Genomic DNA, 6931 nt, shown 5'->3' on the forward strand with positions numbered 1-6931 from the left:
CTTTAGGGGTAAAACGGTAAATTGACCCAGGTCTAGTTACGAACAACCTGTGATGGATCGACTTACTAATCATGGTTATATCAAATGGACAGAAATATATCTATAGTGAAGGGAGTGCAACTACTAGGCTATAGTGGAGTGTCCTAGTAGTTAACGAATGTTGGAACTAGGTTAATGAGTTTAACCTGTTAATCTTGGATTGTTGGAGCCCATGATCTATAGGTCCATTAGGTCCCTATGCTAGCTCATATCGGACTAAACCATAGAACAGTGTGACGAGTGAGTTCGAAGTGTTCGAATTCAAATTAGGGAATATGCGCTACATATATACGATATATTTAACCGCATTTTTGTTTTATTTACGAATTAAACAAAAAGAGAGAATATGAGATATTTAAATAAGATTTAAATATCTTAATCAATTATGTGTCGGAATTGATTGAGATTGACATTTGAATTAATATTAAATATTAATTAAATAGTTTAATTAATCCTTTAATGTTACTTTAATTTGAAATTAATTATTCAAATTAATTGTTGAATTAAAATGAAGAAAGTCAAAATGTTGACTTCATTTAATAGAAAAATACATGTTAGTGGAATTTTGAGGTGTCAAAATTTGGTTTTAACCAAACTTTCTTGCTTGCCAAATAAACCCCACAAGTTTGAGTGGAATTTTGAGTGTCAAAATTTGGTGAACTCAAATTTGCATTAACATGCAAACATGACTCTTTAAATAGAGTAATCATGGTACATGGAAGGTCTTCTTCTTGGTGAAAAACCTTGAGAAAAAACCTCTCACAAACACTCTCTTCATATATACAAAATCCCTCCCAAGTTTAGTCACTCACCGGATTCCACAATCCCGTTCTAAGGCCGGAGGATAGTGGAGAAGACACTAGTGGTGGTACGAAACCGGTTCGTGAGGAAAAAGGAGTTTGAACTACAAAAGGTTAGTATCTAAACTCATTAAGTTTTAATACTTATGAAACATGCTAGTTATTTACTATAATTGATGTTCTAAAAGTGCCTAAGATCCAAATTGCTTCTGCATGTGTTATATTAACACCATCAATTTTAACGTTAATTAAATCTCGAGCTATTTGATCGGTTCAGGGTCTTAACTCACGGTTCTTTGGGTTTTTCTTTATATATCCTTAATTCATACTTGGTTTAGGGTTCATATGAAAATCTAAGCAATTTCTACAAGTATTTCTTAACAAAAAGTCCAAGGTGGCTACTTGCCTCGTCGTCGACGTTTGGGACGTCCATTCTTATGCTTCCACTATCTGAATTACTTCAAATTTCCTCCCACGTACTCGTTATTGTGTCTAGTTTCTGAAACCATAAGATTTTCTATGAGAATCGGTCTGGAATGGGGTTAAAATTGAGAAAACCCGAGAAAATGTCAAATTTTTAGAAATGGTGGAGGATTGCTCTCGAATTTTGAAGAAATCTGAGGTTAGGAGACCCAGAATCTAAACGCATAACCTAACTATTCAATAAAAAAATTAGTCATTATTTCTTTTGAAATCTCAATGAATCAGCGAAAATATCTTTACTGATGAATTTTCATATCTAATGATTTCGGGGATAGCTTAGTTGGGAGAGCGTCAGACTGAAAATCTGAAGGTCACGTGTTCGATCCACGTTCACCGCACTTGGTTCACATTGCATAATTAACTTGCCTATTCAATCTAAAACTTGTGATTATTAATTTTTTATGTTATCTGCATTCATTGCACCTTATAGTTTAGTTGATTATTATTTCTTTTTAAAATATAATGAATTATTGGAAATAGCTTTACTTATGAATTTTTATTTTTAATGTTAGCAGGGATAGTTCAGTTGGGAGAGTGTCAAACTAAAGATTTGAAGGTCACGTGTTTAATCTCCATGTTCACCTGTAACTATTCAACTGGATTATCACATTAACAATTTGAATCAAATAAAGTGACATTAACTATTTGAATCACCTCAACCTCACTTGTTGAACTTGACCAAATGTCTATAACGTAACACTAACAAAGTCTTTTTAATCTAAAATACCATTGAACTTGACCATTATAGTGCCTCTCAAACGTAGGTAAAGTTTAAATTCGAGTCTCCTTGTCAAACTCACTCGGGTTCTCATCTCAACCATGATGGCGTTCAACAAGAGTGACCTCGAAAATAGCCGGATTATCGCATTAACCATTTGAATCACCTCAACCCCACTTTTTGAAATTGAAAAAAATATCTAAAACATAACACTAACATAGGTACGATGTTCATAAAAGTCTTTAATCTAAGATACTATTGAACTTGACCATTAAACTGCCTCTCAAAATGAGGTAAAGTTTAAATATAATTGGTGACAAAAGATGAAACTATAAAATAAAAAGAAATAAGAAAATAATATTCAATTTCAGAGAATCAAACCAGAATCTCCGAGGTGAAAGCCAAATATCCAAATCGTTGGACAACAATGAATTTTTGGTGTAGTTGTCCTAAAGTCTTTTGTCTAATCGCTCAAGAGTTTTACTATGATGTTTTTGGTAATGTCTAACTCTTCGACACGTCCTTTCATGTGTGTGATAGAGTTCTCAGAATTACCGCGACGTTTTGAGCTGTTCGATCGTGTGGCTCTTTCTTCAAAACGGTAAACATCAAACATCAAACATCAGGTCTTTGATTGGCAACCCATCCAAAGGATTGTCGATTGCATCGATTGGATCAATAGTCTTCCCATGAGTTTATGGTGCATGACCCATTTTTTATAGCATTCACCTTCGAGCGCCACCATAGTTTTGCATCGTCCATGAGATGCATTGCGACCAACGTAACTCTTAGGTCCTATGAGCAAGTAACAGTAACCTTCAAGTATTGATCTACGTAAAAAATAAAGCTTTTTAATTCCTTAGCATCTCAGTTTACATTTAAGGGGTTGGGTTCTTGGATTTTAAGTTTGTTAAGCCCACATGAACTTGGCTTGAGGTGTGGTTCTCTACAGCCCAACTTGTCAAACTCACTCGAGTTCTCATCTCAACCATGACGTCGTTCAACAAGAGAGACCTCGAAGACGACTGGATTATCGCATTAACCATTTGAATCACCTTCTCATCTCAACCATGACGTCGTTCAACAAGAGAGACCTCGAAAATGACTGGATTATCGCATTAACCATTTGAATCACCTGCTCATCTGAACCATGATGTCGTTCAACAAGAGAGACCTCGAAAACGACTGGATTATCGCATTAACCATTTGAAATTGAACAAAATATCTATAACATAACTATGACAAAGGTACGAAGTTCATAAAAAGTCTTTTTAGACTAAGATAGGAACTGTAAAATAAAATGAAATAAGAAAATAAGATTCCATTGCCGAGAATCAAACCCGGGTCTCCTGGGTGAAAACCAGATATCCTGACTGCTGGACGACAATGGATTTTTGGTGTAGATGTCCCGAAGTATTTTGTCAGATCGCTGAAGAGTTTTAGCATGATCTTTTGCTTAATGTCTAACTCTTTGACACGTCCTTCCCTATGTGTGTTAGAGTTCTTAGGGCTACCGCGACGTTTCGAGCTGTTCGATTGTGTGGCTCTTTCTTCAAAAGAGTCAATATCAAATGTTAGGTCTTTGATTGGTAGCCCATCCAAGGGAGCATCGATTGCATCGATTCCATTAACGATCTTCCCATGAGTTTATGGTGCATGACCCATTTTTTATACCATTCACCTTCGAGCACTACCATAGTTATGCATCGTCCATGAGATGCATTGTGGCTAATGTAACTCTCAGGTCATATGAGAAAGTTCCTGTAGCCCTCAACTCTCAGGTCGTATAATAGAGTTCTTAGAGCTACCACGACATTTCGAGGTGTTCGATCGTGTGGCTTTTTCTTCAAAAGAGTCAACATCAAACGTCAGGTCTTTAATTGGCAACCCATCAAGGGGAGCGTCGATTGCATCGATTCCATCAACGGTCTTCCCATGAGTTTATGGTGCATGACCCATTTTTTATATCATCCACCTTCGAGCGCTACCGTCGATGAGATGCATTGTGGCCAACGTAACTCTTAGGTCCTATGAGCAAGTTCCTGTAACCTTCAAGTAGTGTTCAACGTAAAAAATAAAGTTTTTTTAATTCCTTAGCATCCTGGTTCCCATTTAAGGGTTTGTGTTTTTGGATTTTCAGTTTGTTAAGCCCAACATGAGCTTGGCTTGGGGTGTGGTTCTCTACGACCCTCCTTGTCAAACTCACTCTGGTGCTCATCTCAGTCATCTCAGCCATGATGGCGTTCAACAAAAGAGACCTTGAAAATGACCGAATTATCACATTAACCATTTGAATGACCTCAACCTCACTTGTTGAAATTGAACCAAATATCTATGACATAACACTATTAAAGGTTCAAAGTTCATAAAAGTCTTTTTAATCTAAGGTACTATTGAACTTGACCATTATAGTGACTCTCAAATCAAGTTCATAAAAGTCTTTTGAATTTAAGATACTATTGAACTCACCCATTATTGTGCTTCTCAAACCTAGGTAAAGTTTAAATATAATTGGTGACAAAAGATGAAACTATAAAATAAAAGAAATAAGAAAATAAAATTTCATTGTCGAGAATCAAACTCGGGTCTCCTCGATGAAAGCCAGATTTTCTGTGTAATGTCTTCGACACATTTTTTTTATGTGTGTGACAGAGTTCTCAGAGATACCGCCACGTTTCTTGTTGTTCGATCACGTGACTCTTTCTTCAAAAGAGTCAACATCAAACATTAGGTCTTTGATTGGAAACCCATACAGGGGAGCGTCGATTGCTTCAATTCCATTAATGGTCTTCCCATAATTTTTTGGTGCATGACCAGTTTTTTATACAATTCACCTTCAAGCGCCACCATAGTTTTGCATCGTCCATGAGATGCATTGTGGGCCGATGTAACTCTCAGGTCCTCTGAGAAAGTTCCTATAGTCTTGAAGTATAATATCAAAACATATTAACGTATTTGATATGTTAAATATTAAAATAATTGATGTGTATCATAAACATTAAATAAAAATATATATTTGAAATTTGAATGATATTCATATTAATTAAACATATATTATGATATTCTACCACATTTTAATATTATTTAAATAAGATATTATATCTTAATGTATTAGGTATTCAAATATATAATTTGACAAAAATAATCACAAGTTCACCGTAAATAGAACCCTAGGGTTAAGTCAAAAAGTATCAAACACTAAATACTGTGACATTTTAGGTGATATTTTGCAGAGGAAGCTGATAAGGTTTCCAAAGAGCAGGTGGTCATTTCTGACATTTTAGGTTAACAACATGGTGAAAAGTAACAAGAAATTCTGATATCAGTAATTAACTACAAACCTTTGAATAAGGTTTTAGAATAAATAGATTTGATAAAAAGAATTTAGAGTCAAATATTTTTATAAAATTCGACATGAAATTGGGATTTCGGAAAATTCTAATTTCTTAAAAGGACAAATATAAAATAGCATTTAATGTCCAATTAGAAAATATGAGGGGAACGTCATGTCATTAAGGCTAAAAAACGCTCCATCCGAATTTCAGAAGATTATGAATGATATTTTCAATCCTTTCAAAAAAATTTGATAGTTTATATTGATGATGTGTTGATATTTTCTAAAACCATTAAGATCAACACTTTAAACATCTACATACATTCATTAATGTAATCAAAAGAAATCAACTAGTTGTGTCCATACCCAAAATCAAATAATATCAAACTCAGATCCGTTTTCTTGGATTTTAAATTTATCTATAATCTTGTTTCAAACAAAAAATAATTTTGCTAGATAGAAGTAAATTTTGTTGTGGTTTGATTTTAAAATTCTACCTATAAAAGAAGTTGAAAACATCTTGGGAGATTACCTATGGGTGAGTTTCTAACAAAGTCTCTCTTCTCTCCTCTGTCTTCTTAAACTCATACTAATCCAACCAATCATTTGCATGGACTCAAAAGTTCAATTACCTATAAAAGAAGTTGAAAACACCTTGTGAAAGTCTATAAGCATACTACGACCTCTAGCTTTGCAAAATCCAGCGTTGTTGACGCTTATCAAAATCGCTGCCAAAATAAAGTTTAACGAGTGGTTCTATGGTGTAGTGGTTAGCACTTTCAACTTTGAATCTAACGACCTGTGTTTAATTCCCGATAGGTAATCCACCAATTTATACAAAATTGGTCCATAGTCGATTCGGTAGGGTCACTTTTGGACCGATAATCTTTAGAAGGGGTCACTAAGATTGAGATCATACAAAATGGGACCATAGCTCAATGTTAGAGCATTTAATTGCAGATCAAGAGGTCACCAATTCGAACCTAGTTGGGCCCTTCTATCTAGGATAGAAATTTGTTACACTTTTTGGACCGACACTATGTCTACGGGGTCACTAAGGTTAAAATCCTACAAAATGGATCCATGGCTCAGTGGTAGAGAATTTGACCGGTCACCCGTTTGAACTTGGTTGGGCCATTTTATTTTGGACAGACACTTTTTACACTTTTGGATTGACACTCTGTAGAACGAGTCACTAAAGTTGAAATCATGCAAAATGGGTCCATAGCTCAGTGGTAGAGCATTTGACTGCAGATCAAGAGGTCACCAGTTCAAATCTGGTTGGGCCCTTTTATTTTGGACAGACACTTTGTTCGATTTACTCCCGACCACCGAGTGTCTAAAGGGAAAAGAAATAAGAATAATTACCGATTCCATGTACATTAAGAAAAGAGTGTGGTATCCAAGCACCCATTATGAACATGGTTAAAAACTTACAATTAAACAACACCAACTATTTTTTATGTTTTAAAATTATTTTTTTCAACATTTCCCTTATTTTGTACTATGAACCTATAAACTCTATTTCGAATATAATGTAAATATATATGTTCATTA

The 6931-nt window shown here is 34.8% G+C and overlaps 2 non-coding genes across 2 annotated transcripts; both read left to right on the top strand.

Annotated features, from left to right (window-relative positions):
- The first annotated feature begins 1587 nt into the window (after positions 1–1587).
- TRNAF-GAA (transfer RNA phenylalanine (anticodon GAA)) lies at positions 1588–1660 on the top strand. Its single transcript has one exon. It is a non-coding gene; the product is annotated as a tRNA-Phe (tRNA).
- A 4932-nt stretch (positions 1661–6592) lies between these two features.
- Positions 6593–6664, top strand: TRNAC-GCA (transfer RNA cysteine (anticodon GCA)). Its single transcript has one exon. It is a non-coding gene; the product is annotated as a tRNA-Cys (tRNA).
- Positions 6665–6931: the final 267 nt, after the last annotated feature.

This window comes from Cucurbita pepo, chromosome 16, assembly GCF_057944985.1.
Source record: "Cucurbita pepo subsp. pepo isolate OVF chromosome 16, ASM5794498v1, whole genome shotgun sequence".
NCBI classification, from domain to species: Eukaryota; Viridiplantae; Streptophyta; class Magnoliopsida; order Cucurbitales; family Cucurbitaceae; genus Cucurbita; species Cucurbita pepo.